Source organism: Lathyrus oleraceus, chromosome 1 (genome assembly GCF_024323335.1).
Source record: "Lathyrus oleraceus cultivar Zhongwan6 chromosome 1, CAAS_Psat_ZW6_1.0, whole genome shotgun sequence".
NCBI classification, from domain to species: domain Eukaryota; kingdom Viridiplantae; phylum Streptophyta; class Magnoliopsida; order Fabales; family Fabaceae; genus Lathyrus; species Lathyrus oleraceus.
The window spans coordinates 209,271,837-209,292,217 of record NC_066579.1 but is presented as its reverse complement, the minus strand read 5'-3'; positions in this window follow the sequence as shown (position 1 = coordinate 209,292,217).

Below are 20,381 nucleotides of genomic sequence, written 5' to 3'. Positions count from 1 at the left end.
GGGCATATTATAAGATATGGGCCAAAATACACTTAAGTGGGCTTTTAGCTTGAAGCCCACACAAGTGGTTCTATAAATAGAACCCTTGTGCAGAAGCAAAAATTTGCGGTTGCATTATTTTCGTTTTCTCTCACTCTCTTTCTCTCACTCAAAGCCTTCATTCGTACCAGCTAGCACTGAGATTGAAGGAACCCGTTCGTGTGAACTGAGTAGAGACGTTGTCATCGTTCAACGTTCGTGATCGCTTCGTGGATCTGCATCAAAGGTTTTGATCGTCACAAGAGATCTGCACCAAAGGTTTCAACCGTCACAAGAGGTAAATATTCTATCACTGATCATGACCATTCGTAAGGATCTCTAAGGGAGAAATTTTAATTTCCGCTGCGTTTTGGACCGCAATACTCCTTCAAAATATATCACCAACAACCGTCAACAGACGATCGGGAAAAACTCGACGTTTATCGAAACCAACGGAGAGGTAACTCTGGGGGGAATCAACAGCCATTAACTAATGATCTGTGGGGAATAAGCAACTATACGTCATCGAACGCATAGGAAAAACTCAACGTTTACCGAAACCAACGGAGAGGTAACCCCTATTGGGGAGAGAGAACAAGACTCAACCAAACGTCAACGGACGATTGGGAAAAACTCGACGTTTATCGAAACCAACGGAGAGGTGACCCTACTGGGGAGAGAGAACAAGACTCAACCAAACGTCAACGGACGATTGGGAAAAACTCGACGTTTATCGACACCAACGGAGAGGAGGAAACACTTCTGGGGAAGAATAAGGGTATTACGAACATCGAAAGATGATGTTTACGGACACCAACAGAAGACCAGACATTAACGAATGACTGGGAAATACTCGATGTGTACACCGAAAGATGGTGTTTACCGACACCAAAGAAAGAACACACGCGGGTGCTGACATGACACCGACCAGTATCACAAAATGACATCTACACATGCCAGGGCAAGGCTAAACACTTGTTGGGATCTCGCTGGGGAGAAACAGGCTTTCCTTTCGCCAACGGATGAGGAAATAAACCTCTCTGGGGTATCAATCCTAAATGCTGTCAGGAGCAACTGTAGCGAACGTGCCGTACAGATGTTGATCAAAAATCCGCCTCTGCCGGGGATACGGTCTGATTGGTTTCGAACACATGAATGCATATATTTGAATTTTCCATGGCGTAATGCTCCATATTGAATGGAAATGCTACGCATTTTTTGAGGATGCAATGATCACTACATGCAAAGTGCAAAATGATGAACTCAGGCTGGGGAGCCAAAAGATCAGATACTCCGACTCTGTGGGGAGACTCTGCTGAGGAATACTCTGCGGAGAGAGCACCGACTTCTCACTCATGCTGGAGAAATAACATTGTTGCTGGGGAAAGGATAGACTCCACTGGGGAGAGCCAACCAATTCACTCAGGGAATCCGCTTGGGGAATAATCAAAGCAACTCTCTGGTGAAACTACTCGCTGGGGAGTAATAACGCGACTTTGATAGGTATAACCAGGCGACTTCACTGGGGAGAGCCAACCAAATCACAAATAGGATAAACTCTGCTATGGGGAATAAACGCTACTCCGCTGGGGACGACCCATCTAATCCATAAGTAGGATAGACTCAGCTGGGGGATGCAAATATCATTCCACTACGGGAAACTCATCCAATCCACAGGTAGGATAGCTGCTGGAGATAAATTTCTTTGAACCCGCTCCACTCAGGGACTTGCTGAGGAAAATTATCAACACCAATCTCTGCTCGGGAGATCTGCTAGGGAAAGCAACTCTGTTGGGGATGGCACACCAACTCTGCTGAGGAAGAGCATAACTCTGGTGTGGAAAGTAATATACCAGACTCTGTGCTGGGGAGAGACATACACAACCCTGCTAGGGATGAGAGCTCACAACCACGCTGGGGATAACAATACTTCAAACCCGACTGCTGGGGAATAACACTCCACTGACACCTCCGCTGGGAATACCACATCCTTCCAACTCAGTGGTGATCTCAACTGGGGAAGTACTCGCTGGGGAATACACCCACTTCCAGGCCTGCTGGGGATAGGCAATCCTTAGATCTGCTGGGGAACAAAAGGCACTATCCAAAGGCGCATCTGCAGGGGAACATAGCTCTGAAAGCTCTCATACTCGCTTGAGATAATAACTACCGTGGAAACATCCCTACAGATGACAACCTGCGAAACAGCACAACAAAATGCCCCAGGGGATACCTGGACAAGATATGCTCAAGTGTCCCTAGCATTCAAAATGATTTTCAAATGTTTTGTCTTTCTGCAAGTTATTGTTTAGCCTTCATGTTTTTATATGCAATGTTTATCAAAAATTCGGACGTTTTTGCAAACAAAACAGTAAAATAAAAACAAAAGCTATTTATCTGAATAACGACTTTTATTGATTGAAAATGTGCCTGAAAAGGCGAATACATTGGGAAGCAATTCCTAGAAAGAGGTAATTGCGCACAAAAGGAAAAATCTATCCTAATGGCAATGTGAACACGGCATCCACTATTTCCCAATTCTGTTATAACTCACAGATCATCAGTTTTCCTCCCAACTTCCTTGCTTTCTGAGAAGAATGACTGGACCGATCACATCTTTCGAGATGGCAGACGACGAAGCGCGATGAAGTACAGATAACTCAGACTGTAGTCTTCGCTTTAATCCTTCTTTTGGCTGGATCTCCCTTTCGGGTTTTCAATCCACCGGGATACCCATTTTTGCCTAAGCCGCCCTTGCGGGTTTTCGACTTACCGGGTGTACAAATTCTTTTCATTTTTATCCCTAATTTTTGCCCGAACCTTTTCTTTCTGTTTTTTGGTTCGCCGGGATGCCCTTTTTTGCCTGGACTCTTTTATTCTTTTTGTCCAGTGGGTCAATTTATGCGAAGTATTTTTTGACTACATCTGAGTTAACAGGGGACGGAAAATCTTCACCATCCATAGTTGTGAGCATCAAGGCTCCACCGGAGAAAACCTTCTTCACAACATACGGACCTTCATAATTAGGAGTCCACTTGCCCCTGTTATCTGTACCGGGAGGAAGAATCCTCTTCAAAACTAGATCAAACGATCTGATAGCTTCGAGGACGCACTTTCTGATCAAAGGCTCGCTTCATCCTTCTCTTATACAACTGCCCATGGCACACAGCTGCTAGCCGCCTCTCTTCGATAAGGCTTAACTCATTAAACCTTGTCCGAATCCACTCGGCTTCGTCCAGCTTCACATCTAACAAAACTCTCAGAGAAGGAATCTCCACTTCAACAGGTAGGACTGCCTCCATACCATACACAAGGGAGTACGGGGTTGCCCCGGTCGACGTACGTACTGAGGTACGGTACCCATGCAAAGCGAAAGGCAGCATCTCATGCCAATCCTTGTACGTCACGACCATCTTCTGCACAATCTTCTTGATATTCTTGTTTGCCGCCTCTACAGCACCATTCATCTTTGGTCTGTAAAGAGAAGAATTGTGATGTTCAATCCTGAAATCTTTGCACAGCTCTTTCATCATCTTGTTATTGAGATTCGAACCATTATCAGTGATGATTCTCTCAGGAACTCCATAACGACAGATAATTTCCTTCTTGATGAACCGGGCAACCACTTGTTTGGTAACGTTAGCATAGGAAGTTGCTTCCACCCATTTGGTGAAGTAATCGATCGCAACCAAGATGAAGCGATGTCCATTCGAAGCAGTAGGCTCAATCTTCCCAATCATATCAATGCCCCACATGGCGAACGACCAAGGCGAGTTCATGACATTCAGAGGGCTTGGTGGTACATGCACCTTGTCAGCATAGATTTGACACTTATGGCACTTCCGAGCGTACTTGAAACAATCGGATTCCATAGTCATCCAATAATAACCGGCTCTCAACAATTTCTTCGACATTGCATGACCACCAGCATGGGTACCAAACGAACCTTCATGCACTTCCTGCATCAACATGTTTGCTTCGTGTTTATCCACGCATCTGAGCAGAACCATGTCAAAATTCCTCTTATACAGCACATCATCCTGATTCAGATAAAAGCTTCCAGCTAGCCTTCTCAGGGTTTTCTTATCATTCTTTGACGCACCTTCAGGATACTCCTGGCTCTTGAGGAAGTTCTTGATGTCAAAGTACCACGGCTTCTCATCAATCACAACAGACTCGGCTACAAACACATACGCAGGCCTCTCGAGTCGATTCACCGCAACATGTGGCACATGATTCCACCAATGAACTTTGATCATAGAAGACAAAGTAGCCAAGGCATCAGCCATCTGATTCTCATCCCGAGGGACATGATACAACTTCACCTTCTTGAAGAACGTCAGTATTCTTCGGGTGTAATCTCTGTACGGAATCAAATGCGGCTGATTAGTATTCCAATCTCCATTGACCTGATTGATCACTAGAGCGGAATCTCCAAATATGTCAAGCGTTTTGATTCTCAAATCAATGGCTTCTTCTATCCCCATGATACAAGCCTCATACTCAGCTTCATTGTTGGTGACATCAAAAGTCAATCTAGCAGAAAAAGGTATATGAGCACCTTTTGGATTGATCAGCACTGCACCAACACCGTTACCGTTCACATTAACAGCCCCATCAAACATCAATGTCCACTTGTCATCAGGATCCGGTCCTTCCTCGACAAGAGGCTCTTCACAATCTTTTATCTTAAGATACATGATGTCTTCATCAGGGAATTCAAACATCATAGGCTGATAATCATCAATAGGTTGTTTGGCAAGATAGTCTGACAAAATACTACCTTTGATAGCCTTCTGTGACATGTACTGAATATCATACTCTGTTAAGATCATCTGCCAACGGGCAACACGTCCGGTGAGAGCCGACTTCTCAAAGATGTACTTCACTGGATCCATCTTAGAAATCAACAAGGTAGTATGGTTCAACATATACTGCCTCAGTCGGCGAGCAGCCCAGGCCAAAGCACAGCAAGTTTTCTCAAGCTGTGAATATTTTATTTCACAGTCGGTAAACTTTTTGCTAAGGTAGTATATGGCATGCTCTTTTCGACCAGACTCGTCATGCTGTCCCAATACACACCCCATCGAGTTCTCAGTCACTGACAGGTACATTATCAGTGGTCTCCCTGGAACTGGAGGAATCAGGATTGGAGGTTTCTGTAAATATTCTTTTATCTTGTCAAAAGCTTTCTGACAGTCATCATTCCACCTGATTGCTTGATTCTTTCTTAGCAATTTGAATATCGGTTCACACGTGGCAGTTAGGTGAGATACAAACCTTGCAATGTAGTTCAATCTCCCTAAAAACCCACGAACCTGCTTTTCTGTTTTCGGTTCAGGCATTTCTCGAATAGCTTTGACTTTCGCTGGGTCAACCTCAATCCCTTTCTCACTGACAATGAAGCCTAACAGCTTCCCGGATCGCACACCAAACGTACATTGGTTTGGATTCAGCCTCAGTTTGAACTTTACCAATCTGTCAAACAACTTCTGCAAATTAACCAGGTGCTCCTCTTCTGTCTGCGACTTCACAATCATGTCATCCACGTACACTTCAATCTCCTTGTGCATCATGTCATGAAAGAGAGTCGTCATAGCCCTGTGATAGGTAGCACCGACATTCTTCAGCCCAAATGGCATCACCTTATAGCAAAACGTGCCCCAAGGTGTAATGAATGTCATCTTTTCCATGTCCTCTGGCGCCATCTTAATCTGATTATACCCAGAGAAACCATCCATGAAAGAGAATACCGAGGATTGAGCCGTATTATCCACCAATACATCAATGTGAGGTAATGGGAAATCATCCTTCGGACTCGCTCTATTCAAATCCCGGTAATCGACACACATTCTGACTTTGCCATCCTTCTTTGGCACATGAACGATGTTGGCTACCCACGGTGGATAAGTTGTCACTGACAAGAATCCAGCATCGAACTGCTTCTGAACCTCTTCCTTGATCTTAACAGCCATATCAGGACTCGTTCTACGAAGCTTCTGCTTGACCGAAGGACAATCTTCTCTGAGAGGTAGTCTATGCACCACAATATCAGTATCCAGCCCAGGCATATCTTGATAAGACCAGGCGAATATCTCAACATACTCTCTCAGCATCTCAATCAACCTGCTCTTGACCCCTGACTTCAAAGCAGCCCTGATCTTAATATCTCTTCTGGCGTCCTCAGTACCAAGATTCACAATCTCCAACTCCTCCTGATGAGGTTGGATGACCCTTTCCTCTTGCTTCAGCAATCTAACCAATTCTTTCGGGAGTTCACAGTCTTCCTCACTCTCTTCTTCAACTTGGTAGATGGGATGGTCGAAATCATACTGAGCCATAACAGAACTGTTCATAGTAGATGTCGTGATATCACTTCTGCATGTTTTAATGCTTTGTTTTAGAAAAAGAGTTCAAGAAAGTCACAAAAACAAAAACATTGCCATTTTTATTTTTTTGAAAAATGAAAGCAAAAATAGAAAGACAGGGATCACAAAATTGTTTGCAAAACGTCCTTTATTAATGATAAAAATTGTAAAACATGATGTGGCCCTACAATGAACCACTACGTCTTGGGCAGAACGTAGGGTTTTGTGCAGAATGAAAAACAAAAGAAAATTACTCTGTTTGAAGAGTAACTTGGACCATATCCTCTGAAGTCCAATTGTTGATAATCTCCCCTGGTTCACGCGGGCGAACCCAGTTGTCGAGATCATAATCACTGTCCCCATCTTCAACATCAGCTGCAAAGATGTCACCGTGATTCATCAGCCCAGCGCTGGTAAAGGTACTCGGACCTGCTTGTACACCCTGCTCTGCTTGCCAAGGTTGATAGCCAATACCAAACTTGTCCTCTTTGACCGGCAAATCCACCATCTTGCCCCAGCCTTCAGCTTTGCCAGAGTCAACAACCTCTTTGGCCTGCTTGTACGAAGCAATCGAAGCACCTGGCTTCCTCTGCTCAGCAAACGCCACCCTCTCGAGAGCAACAGTCTCAAACGCCTGGCATAAGGTTTCGTGGATCTCGCCATCCACCTCGACATACTTGAACGAGGATAGGTGACTCACCAGAATATCTTCTTCGCCGCACACGGTCACAATCTGACCGTTCCATACGTACTTGAGCTTCTGGTGGAGAGTCGACGAGACTGCCCCTGCTGCATGAATCCAAGGACGCCCCAACAAACAACTGTAAGCGGGCTGAATGTCCATAACATAGAAGATGATGTCGAACACCTCCGGACCTATCTTCACAAGCAAAGTAACTTCACCAAACACAGAACGCTTGGATCCGTCGAATGCACGAACTATCAGGTCACTAGGAGTAAGCACAACCCCTTCAACAGATATCTTCTTCAGAATTTGCTTGGGCAAGACATTCAGCGACGAGCCGGTGTCGACCAACACGTGAGATAACACAGCACCCTTGCACTCCATAGTGATATGCAAGGCCTTATTAAGATTACGACCCTCAGGCGTCAAGTCTAGGTCAGTGAACCCCAAACCATGCCTGGTGCTCACGTTGGCAATAACACCCTCAAGTTGGTTGACGGAAATCTCTTGAGGTACATACGCCATATTTAGCATCTTCAGCAAGGCGTTACGATGTGCCTCAGAGCACAGCAGCAAAGAGAGAATTGAAATCTTGGACGGAGTTTGGTTGAGCTGATCTACGATCTTGTAGTCACTCTTCTTAATTATCCTCATAAATTCCTCCACGTCCTTCTCGAATGAACCCTCAGGCACCTCATTCTGAGCCGGTTCTTCGTCAACCACAGCCTGTTTGCCCTTGGACTTAGCAGAAGCCTTAGCATTGGCATCCCTCAACGGTTGAGGAGCAAACAGTCGTCCGCTTCGAGTAAATCCTCCTGGACCACCAACATTGTCCACAACGGCACCCACAACCACAGGAGTTCTACTAATTGGTACACCGATTGTTATAGGCGCTTGATTCTATGGCTTGACCCGATTCTCAGCCCTTCGGTTACTATGGTAGGCATTATCATATTTCCATGGTATGGCCCGACTGTCAATAGCCCTTCTGACCGGAGCAACGACGGTAGTCGGAGTACTGGCAGATACGGGAGCAGGGATGGTAACAGGATTACCACTAGTTGTAGGCGCACTACCAACAGTCCTCGGCCCACGTCCTTCAGACGGTTTGAAGAAGATAGTGACAGTTGACACTACCCCACGATCTCTATTATCAGCCCGGACAAACTAGACACAACCCTCGTCAATCAACTTCTGAATACCGGCCCGCAACTGATCACACCCATAATCTGACTCAGCACAGCCCAAACAATTCTCATCACAGCCCGGGTAGACACCCCCACTCAGCAAACGGCCCTTGACAACAAGCAGAGAAGTCTGAATCTCATCAACACTGACCATCAGATCCTCGGCTTCTTCCCCTTCAATACTGTTAACCCGGTGAGCACCATGCGCAGGCATAGGATTATTCACAACATTTGGTACAGGAGCGAAATTGATAGTCTTGGCATCAATCAAGTCCTGGACTTTATGGTGGAAAGCCCTGCAGTTCTCTATATGGTGTCCCGGCGCACCAGAATGAAAGTCACAACGCACATTGGCATCATACCCAGGTGGTATTTTTGTCAATGGCGCCATAGTCCTCAGCTCAACAAACCCTAGTCTGAGCAACTCAGGTAGTAACTCAGCATAGGTCATGGGTAGTGGGTCGAAACGTCTATCAGGCATCCTCTGCCTCGGCTGATACGGACGTTGCTGTTGTTGTTGTTGTGGCATTTGTTGTGGAACCCTCTGTTGTTGCGGAGGTTGACGTTGTTGAGGTGCAGGAATGGTCACTGCAGCCACCTGGCGATATTGACTTCTGTTCTGATTTCTGTGGTGTTGAACAACATTAGTCTCACCCTCTCTTCGGCGAGGTGCCCCAGCAAACGGCTTCTTTGAAGACGAGGAACCCACATCCTGAATCTTCCCAGCTTTAATCAGGCTCTCAGTCCTCTCTCCGCATATGACCACATCAGAAAAACTACCGAATGGGCAACTTCCCATCCGGTTCATGAACACACCTTGAAGAGTGCCGATAAACATGTCTGTCAACTCCCTCTCCAGCATAGGGGGTTGAACTCTAGCAGCCAATTCGCGCCACCGCTGGGCGTACTCCTTGAAGCTTTCTCCTGATTTCTGGCAAAGACTCTGCAGCTGAGTCCGACTCGGTGCCATGTCCATGTTATGTTTATATTGCCTCAAGAAGGCCTCACCTAGATCCCTCCAGCAACGGATAGAATCTCTCTTTAATTCCATGTACCAGTCCAAAGAAGCCCCAGATAGACTATCTTGGAAAAAGTACATCCACATCTTTTCATCATCGGTATACGCAGAGATTTTCCGATAAAAAGCCTGCACGTGAGTGTGAGGGCAAGAGGTGTCGTTGTACTTGTCAAAAGACGGCGCTTTGAATTTGTATGGGATCCTCAACCCTTCAACCAACCCCATATTAGTCACATCGAAACCAAGGGAGTTTTGACATTCCATCGCACGGATCTTCTCAGCCAGGGCATCAACCTTACGATCCCTATCCTCAACTCTTCCCACATCACCATCATCTTCACTCAGCAGCGTGAACATGTCCTCCTGTCTGTCGACAATCGGAGCAGGATGACGAACTGGAGCCCGGGTAGCTCTGACATTGACAGTCTCTGCAGCAAGAGGCTGTCCATTAATCCTTATCCCCCTTAGCTCATCCCCTACGGCATAGTCACTAGCGGGAGCAGCAACATTGACATTCTCATGAGCAGGTGCAACAACAGGCGAAGCACGGTTGGACGTCTGAATCACGGTCTCTTGTCTCTGAACCAAGGCTCGAAGCTCCTCCTGACCTTGCGCAACCCCTTGCATCATCGTCATAAACTGGGCCATGTTCGCCCTCATCTCAGCCAACTCAGTCTCGACCTGATCCATACTTCTCTGGTGATTAAGTCTGGTTGAATACCGGTGCGGTCTTCGATCAGCTATCCTGCCTGATACAGGAACCATAGTGAGAAGTCGCGAACAAGAGCACCTGTTATGCAAAATGATATGAGTATGATGCTAATGCATATGATGCACATGATATGATCATTTCTCAGGCATTCAAAGAGCCTGATTCATCTTCAAAAGATGGCAACCTGCAGTGAAAACAACATAGCAACACAGGAACACCATACACAAGAGCAATGAGTACAGAGCAAAACCAACAACCTCATCTATAAATGATCAACATGGATCATACAACAACGTCAACAAAGATCCAACAAAGTACAACAAACGAATCCCACCCAACAAGCCTGGGGGTGATTCTCAACATAAACGTCGGGAAATACAAGCTAAGACAAACGACTTCCAGGAATGAGCGTCTTCAAGTAGTGACACTGGTCTATCAACAGTTCACACTCTGAACATTCTGGCAAGGGAGTGATCTTCTCCTTCATCTGTCTTCTAAGCTCTACAACTTCTGCTCCAAGTTGGTCTTCTGATGCAAGTCTCTGGTCGACTTCCTTCTTCAACTGGACATCTTTGTCTCTGAGTTGCTTCTCCAAGTCTCTGATCTTCTTCAGATAACTAGCCTCAGCTCTCTGCAATCTCAAACACTCTCTGTGCTCTGCATTCAGCAAGTTCTCCATCTCTGCATAAGATCTCTTCTTGCTCCTTACTCCACCCACATCTACACTCTGGACATCTCTGAGTTGATGAGTCAGGTTCAACCTATCAGCTTTGGCTTGATACAACTCCATCTGGGCATCTTGCTCTTTCTCCTTCAATCGGCGATTCTCCATCAGGGCTTGCTTGTACTGCTCAGCGGGTACACTCTCAGCAAGGATCAAAGGTGGTTGCACTTGCAAAGGGTTCATCCTATCATAGGGCAACAATAAAGTTTCCACTCTCTTCTTGACCCAATCAGTGTAATCAGGCATAGCAATGGCAAACTTCTTCCCTAAGACAGATCCATCCTGGACACCAATAGACTTCCAAGCTCTTCCTATCTGCTCCAATCTAGCTATCTCAAAATACGCACTCTCAGCTATCTCAGCATCAAGTGGTCTTCCACTCATAACAAACCCCAACTGGCGAAGAGAAAGAACTGGGTTGTAGTTGATGCAACCCTTAGTCCCCACAAGCGGCACATTCCGGAATTCTCCACAACTTATAATAACATTCCGCACGTCCATCCGATATGACTGCCATCTGATGTCATATGAAGTAAGAGACATGACCCTCTGAGTCCACCGGTGAGTGCTCTGGGCATCCACGAAGGGTCCACTGACTGGCAGGAGAGACAAGAACCATCTAAGCAGAAGTGGGAGACAACACCTGATAGCTCCACCCTTACCATGCCTACTGTGGATAGCATAGTAAGTGTCAGCTAACAGAGTAGGAACCGGGTTTCCTCCAAGGAAAATGATGACTGCAGCATAGTCCACAAAGTTGGGCATACTCGGAAACAAAACAATCCCATAGATCATAACAGCTAACTGAGCATGAAAAGCTTCCCAATTCCCCTTCTCTGCTTCTTCTCTAGCAATCCTCAACAGAAACTTCAAAGGCAAACCAATAACATCCCCACTGGACCTCCAACTGTCACTGACTTCTTTGACACTCAGATGGAGAGCTCTGGAAACAACTCTGAAATCAACCTCCTTCGGAACATCCAAGAAAGGAACCTGATGCAAGATAGGAACATTCAACGGAATGGAGTACTCCTCGAGAGTAGGCGCCAACTGATAATCCTGAAAGGTGAAGCAACGAAGCTCTGGGTCGTAGAACTGAAGAAGAGTCTGCAACGGCACTGGATCAACTACCATCTTCAACAGTGTCAGAATATCCCCATACTGATCAGCGAACCCCTTCTGATTACCACTGGTCACAAGGTTGCTCAACTCTATCAGAGACGTCAAAGGCTCACGGTGAAAGCTATAGGAACAAGTCTTCCGCTTCGGCTCTGGGACTGTTGCCATCTCTATCAGGGAACAGACTCTGGAATGTACCTGAGAAATGATATGCATGCAGAGATTAGCTTTTCTTTTTTTTTCTTTTTTTCCAATTTTTTTTATCGCGTATCTTTTGAAAATAAACATGCTATGATGCAAATGATGCGGACAAGACTGGCAGGCTGTGCATCTCGGAACACAGGGTCGAAGCTTCGGCTCGAACTCGGAACCACAATTCATCTGAAACCCAAAGTCATCTGATAAACTGTCATCTGAACCCAATCTGAGGAACCAAGTCACCAACAGGATCACAAATCACCAACAAGTCACCGACAAGTCACCAACTGTACCTGTAATAATGATCATTCCCTCCCCACTCACGGGTGTCATCTAGGCCAGGGTAAGGTCGAGAGAAACGCAGCATAAATAACCTTTCGCAGAATATCATCATATACACACCCGAAGTATGTAACGATAATATCCCACCAGGGTCTGAACTGCTCGTGATATCAATGTTCCGCTAAGTGGCGCATACCACCCGCTTCCCATGAATCACTCTATTCCTAGGTTTCCTAGATTTCACTCATAGCCTGGGTATTGGGCCTTTTACCTCGAGTAACTCCCACCCCAAACAGAGAAACACAGCACAGCCAGCACAGATGAATATGAATGAATGCAAACATTAATGCACACATAAATGCAAACAGTAAATGAATGAATGCAATAAATAAAGCAGCAAACAGCAACCAAAACCCTAACCTAGAGAGCGCTAGGACTGACTCGCTTAGGGAAGATGGACCAGCAAGAGGTCAACTTCTCTATGTCCCCAGTGGAGTCGCCAGCTGTCGCAGAACGCGAAAAACCGGCGGGAAAACGAAAACAACAGAGCCGCCACCGTGCGTTATTTATCCCAAAAGATGGAAAGGAAACGCTCGAAGTAAACCTGGGAAAGACATGGTCTCGCGACCAGAGAGAAATGGGATCGGGAGTCGGTTATGCGAAGGGAAGGTATTAGCACCCCTACGCATCCGTCGTACTCGACGGGATCCACACACAAAAGGAAGGAATAAGGTTGCTAAACGCTGCTCAAGCAAACATCAAACACTGGCTGAAAAGAGACACAGAAAACAAAAGAAACCAACTCGGCAGGATATCGCATCCTGGGCCTACGTAGTCTATCAGGCATAGACATCAGAGTCGACGTAGTTCGGACAGGGGGAAACGTGCTCGCTAGGATGTCGCATCCTATGCATACGTATCTTCTCGGACTAAAGAAGAATCAGAGCACTCGTAGCTCGGCTAACGCACGCCAAACAAACAAACACGGGAAATCGACTGCCAATCGCTGGACTTACGTCAAACTCCACACAAACAGGCAAACATGGAGACCGAATGCCAATCGCTGGACTTACATCAGACTCCGAACCAAACACACGCACACAGGAAACCGACTGCCAATCGCTGGGCTTACGTCAGACTCCAACAAAGAAACTGGAAACCGAATGCCAATCACTGGACTTACATCGGACTCCAACCAGAAAGGGAGAAACAACTCATACAAACAAAACAAAAGGGCGCCCGGAGAGATCAGCTCATCTCCTGCCTACGTACCTCATCTGGTATGAGGATCAGGGCGACATAGTTCCCCTACGCAGGGACAAAGGACTAGCCTAACCAGATAACAAAGGGAGACACAACTAGGGAGACTAACTCGAGCCTAGATGTTATCATGCAAAATCATCCCTAAGTTAAGGTTGCTATCTAACTTGCACAGGGAGCAAGCTATCTTATTCAGCACAGGAAAAGCAAAACAATCACACAAATAGCACATACTATATACACACAAAGTGGGCTCACACAAAGGTTAGGCTGCAAAGGCAAGCCAACTGTATCAGGGTGATGCTAGCTCTTAACCCTAACATTGAGAGTTAGGGTGAAGCAGATGAAATAGGAAGTGAGGGGTGTGCCTCTCAGCTCTTATCCCTGGCCTGGGAGAGCTTTAGACAAAAGAAGTGTGGGTTCAGAAAGTGGGAACCCTTCTACACTTATGACACTGACTCAACTGTAAAACTGTACAAGGATCTTGGGTTACTATCCACAATGCATCAACACAGTGGTGTGAGCAAAGGGATGACTCAACTGACTAGCAGGAGATGGATTGCACATCTCTTGTATCTGCCAATTTCCTTATCAAAGGTCTTTTTCTGCTTGGGGACAAAAATAAACAAGCACAAGCATTGCCTCTTAAGGAGGACTTCAGACAGGTGCCTGGCCAAGTAACAGGCCAGGTCTTCCAGACTACATGCAGTTAGAAGGTTATACCTCAGTGCTCAAGCTAGCAAGCAAAGCAAAAGCAAGTTCACAAAGGAACTATGGCAACTAAGGTACCTGAAAACAATCCAACATAATCAGTACTCAACTCAAACAAAAGTCAAACAGACATTTACAAGTCAACAGACAACTGTACATAAACAGACAAACAAGCATCAATGCACAAAGGTGCAAGCCACAAGGCCTAGGCTCAAGTCTCAAAGCCTACAAAATAAACTCAAGGTTAGTCATAAACAAGCAATAAACCAACTCCAATTGAGTGCACATCATCAAGTATAAGCAATTGTGCTCTTTTACCTGAAACAAAGCTCAAACATTAAGCACTAACCACTAGGACATGGCCTAGGGTCAAAATGGGAGCAATAAACCAAAACAGAACATGAAAATTGGTAAGAATCAAGTTTAATTCAATAAGAAACAAATCCAAGTGGTCTCATATTCATATCATCAACCAATTTTATTTCATGAGGCAAAGAAGGCATAGCATGTAATTTGAAAGCTCATAGAACCAAACAGAAAGATTCAATTCAAACCAACTCAAAAATATTTCAATAAATCCCAAGAAAAATCATGGCTAAACAGCATTCATCAAAGGATCATCACACCAAATTTCAAGTCATTTGGACAAAGGGAGGCATGTCAAATAAAATCCATAAGGCAAGGTATGCACATACAAGCTCATACAAGGCACAAAATCATGCATCAACTTCAAGCAAGCATAAAACAGAATTGGTACAAGATAAATGCATCAAACCAAAGCCAATGCAAACTTCAAGATGTCTAGAATATATATGCAAAATTTCAAGTTCATCCAATAAACATCAAGAATTTCACAAATCATCTAAGATCATGACTCACAAAAAGTCCAGAATTGGTCAAACAGAAGAGAAATTCTCAAACAAATTGGAAATGCACTAAACAATTCTACAAAAATTCATACTCAAACCTAACATCCAGAAGATTCAACATGCAAAAATTCAGATCAATTGACATAGAATAGGCATGGCAAATAAAATCATAAAATCAAGCAACCCAAGGTGTGACACAAATTGTCACACCTACATTCATCATAGCATATCTTCACAACCAGAAATGATAAAATCACAAACTCTATACCAAAAATCCCTAAAGGTGTCTAGATTACACATGCAAATTTTCAGCTCCATTGGATTAAGCATCATCATTTCACAACCAAAATAGTAAGCAAGGTGCAACAAAACACATGTATGAACAAACCCTAGGCCACATTAAAAATCACACGTGCACAATTTCTAGAAAAAATATCATTAAATTCTAGAGATCATGATGAACATGGCACAAAAAATCTCACGTAAATTGGATCATTATTTTGAGAGATATGAATTTTCTAATGAGAAGAAAAAATAAAAATGCATGAACAAGGTGTGTGAAACATGTATAGCATATGGTGGAAAAAATGCAAAGGCAAAATGGAAAAGTTCCATGGACCAGGATCGAACCATGTTCGAATTCAAATATGGCGCGCTACAGTGAAGCGCAGCGTTTCACTAAGTGAAGTGGCACGGTTTGATTGGTGCATGGGCCAGAAACACAAAAAACATGCAAATAAGCGAGGACATGGATCTGCAACGTTTCTGGAAACAAATTTTTAGGGTTCTTCACGTGTTCATCATGAAAATCCAGCTCAAGAACAAATGTTCACGAAAATCAACAAGCAGCATACCATTGTGTTCGTCTTCTAACGTACATCAACAATCTAAGTTCAATTCATCCTAATTCTAACCATACCAAACGCATCGATCCAAATAAGTTTCATCAATCAATCTTAAAATCCAGATATCTCTCTTAATTCTTGATGAAAATCAAAACTACAAAGTTCAGCATGTTCTACAATCAAAGATCTACAAAACACATAGCATAATTTCATGAATCTTGAGACCCGAATCCTGACCTTGATTGTAAAGCAGTAGTGTAATCGTGGTTTTCTGGCTTTGGAATGTTGAAACAGATGATCCTTCAAGCTCCAATAGATGAATGGATGATGGATCGTGGCTCAATTGTCCTTGAAGCAGCTCGAATCTTCACTTGCCATTGATGATGCTTGCTTTAACAGTCCTTGAAACAACACGAAAATGGAGATTCTTGCTTCAATCTTCTTCAGCAATGCGTGTGAATGGTGAATCAATCAAGAATCATGCAATGTTTATGCAGAATTTGGCTCAAAAGTTGAGAGAAAAAGTTTTGGAGATTTTTCACTTTGATTTAGATCTGAGCAAGAATGAATGTTAATCCCAAATTCAGTTAGAATTATCTATTTATATGATGCACTAATCATTTCCTTAATCTCAATTAGCCAAATGTGAATGTTTAATGGAAATGCAAGTGTTATGCTAATTGGTCCAGTCACCTCTCATGCATGGAATGTGCTGCTACAGTACACGAAATTTGAGCCAAATGCCCTCCAAATATCATGTAGTAGCCAAATGTGAAGCTTGGAAATATGGAAAATGCATATTTCTCAAAATGGACTTTTTCCCTCCAAATTCAAATTTAAATCAAGTGGAAAATGCAATATTTTTGTGATGATTTTTGATGAAATATAATGAATGATTATGATAGAGCATGTTAAAAAAATATTGTAGCAAAAAACCCCACATGATTTGGCCATTTGGTGTGAAAGTTATCCAAGTTTGAAGTTCAAAATCCATTGACAATGATCAATCCATAATTTCTTAACCACACATGGGAAATTCATGTTCTTGGACTTTTTGGAAAGGTGAGAGCAAGATCTTCAACTTTCATGTTGGACAAAATTCCATTTGAAGCTTTCTTAGACATGTAAATTTGAGGAGAAGACCTTTCCATTTTTGGCAATTTGAAATTACAAGTCACTTACTATTTTTGGAAACTTTTCCTCTGACCTCAAATTCTTCAATGTTGATCTTTGAAATGTCAAATGAGACTTGTATGGACATGAACGAGGCCTCTCTAACCATCTCCCACCTTCAAATCCATGATTTGATGCACAGTTGACCACAGTTGACTTTCTAGGGTTTCAGATGGATTGATCAATGACTGATGACTTCTGAGCATCCAACCTTTGGCCAGACCACTTCAAAATGATCCCTAGGTCATATGAACTTGTTGAATCAACCCTAGGGCTTTGCTTCAATAGGAAATGCACTTGCTTGCTTGCTTGACTGATCCTTCTAGCCAGTTAACTGATGACTTGCACTTGGGCAAAGGACAATGCAATGATATGCAGTGGACTATGTAATGTTAATGACCTAATCATGAAAATGTATGTACAAAATGGAAGGTGCAAATTTGAGGTGCTACATGAGGCAATGATTGTACCATGTCTATTATTTTGGATGAGAAATGTGTAATGTTAATGTGTATATTAATTTTGTGTATCTTCATGTATGTTGAGTATATGTGAGTTCACGTTCTTATCTTTGCAAACGCATTTGTATATCATATTTTGTATATGTGATACTGCTAATAGCCTGCTTTGTCTCTTTTTGATGTTGTCAAAGGGGGAGAAGTATATGCATCTAGGAAACTATGATGCATATATTCAGGGGGAGCCTTCATGGACACGAAACACATTGTCTCAAGTTTTTCCATCATAAAAAAGTAGGAGTATATGGGTGCAACTTTCCATTATGTGTTTTTTTATGATGTCAAAACTAGGATACTTTAACGTTTATGTACATTGGACGGTATCATCTGAGTCTAGTTGTGTATTTTAGCATTAGGAAGCATGACAACATGTTTGGAAATAGTTTAGAAAATATTCATGCATCAAGAAACGTTTTATGCATTAAAAATTCATTTTTGTGTGAAAACCTGTCTACAGGTCGACACTTACGCATTATAGGTCGACCTATAGAAGAAAGTATTTTCTACAGGTGGACACATATGATATATAGGTCGACCCATGTGCTGTAATTTTAAAGCCTATAGGCTCTGTTAGATGTGCCGCCTCTATAGGTCGACACAAAACATGTACAGGTCGACAATGAGTTGTATAGGTCGACCTATAAATTAAAAATCTTGAAAATTTGCATTACTTTCTATTACTTTTTCATTCCTTTTGCTTCACACTTGTTCACATATATATACTTGGTACATGCATCATTTTCTAGTAAGGTTTCTAGAGAGTAAAACCTATACGAAACCATGATTTCAAAGCATTCTCATCATCTTCAACCTCATTCTATGCATACACACAATCAAACTACATAGAATCACTTTTTGATTGGGTGCCATCTAGATTAGGATTGATAACATCCAATTTAGGTTGATTATATTATAAATAGGGTTGAGAACTTTGAGGATTTCAAATCAGAAAACTGAGTTGGGGTTTCCCTTCAAGATATTTTAGGGTTTGAAGGTTTTGGACAAGATTATACAATATGGATCCGATCGAGTGAAGTCTTTGAAGACATGAGGTCCTTGCAAAGGAGTAGCGTGGGACAGTGGATCACATTGGTAAATCTTGGGTTTCAACAAGTGCACGTTTTGGATTTGACTGAGTGAAATCTTTTAAGAACAAGGGGTTTCTTGCAAAGAAGTAGAGTGAGACGGTGAATCAATGCGACATTGTTGGTAACTTGATCAAGCTTTGATCAAGGGAATATAAGGTGTCAGAATCAACATCAAACTTAGGGTTTGTAGGGTTGGACTGATATATCTCTATTGTATTCATGCATTTGCAAAGATAGATATATTACACTATCTCAATTTGAATTTGAATTGAGGGAAGACGTACTCATAAAGACGTCAATTGGGGAACTACCTAAACAAATCCTCGTGTACTCTCTCTCTCTCTCTCTCTCTCTCTCTCTCTCTCTCTCTATCTATCTATCTATATATATATATATATCTTTTGTTTTTTATTTTCAAATTATCGATTTCATTGATCGTGCGATCAAATTGTTTGGATAATAATTTTTTATTATGTTTTAAAATTGGTGTTGTTGAGTTGATTATAATTACTTAGGTTATGATTAAGTTTTATTATCAACAATACCACATAAATGCCAAATAATATCGATTGCACACTGGTGTTCGACAAATTGCTTCACTTAATTTTTTATGTGAATTATCATTGGAAGTAGACTTTCCCTATTGCTTATTATTCAATTGGTTGTGTTTAATTATGTTCGATCAATTGGTTATTCATTATCATACAGTTGTCACTACTACGCATATCCGAGCTTTTTGATAGCAGGTTCGGTTAGACGATTTTGATCCGTGATACTTTAACTTGCTTTCGCATCATAAATATTTCAAAACTAATTTTTGTCAAAGTTTTAACTCATGATCTATTCACCCCCCTCTAGATCTAACTCTATTGCCTATATATATATATATATATATATATATATATATATATATATATATATATATATATATATATATATATATATATATATATATATATATATATATATATATATATATATATATAATATATATATATATATATATATATATATATATATATATATATATATATATATATATATATATATATATATATATATATATATATATATATATATATATATATATATTTAATTATCTATCTATACTATTATATAATTTTACCATGTTTTTCACAAAACTTTTGTGTTAAAATTCTATTTTTCTTAGTAAAATAATAATAATAATAATAATAATAATAATAAAAATAATAAATAATGAAAATAATATTTTACATAATCTTATTAACTCAGTTAACTATTCAAAAGTTTATTATTTATTATTACTAATAATAATAATAATAATAATGATAATAATAATAATAATAATAATAGTAATAATAATAATAATAATATAAATAATAATAATAATAATCATTATTAATAATAATAATTAATAATAATAATAATAATAATAATAATAATAATATAAGAGAATCGATTGGCTCCTTTTCTCTTCCTTCTTAAGGTGGAGGGTCATAGTGTTGTTGTGAAGAGGACAATCATGATTAGGACTTTCACTGGGGTCAGAGTAGGTTCAGGAAGGCTACTGGTGTCTCACATGCAGTACACAGATGATATGGTTCTTTTGTACAAGGTGACTATG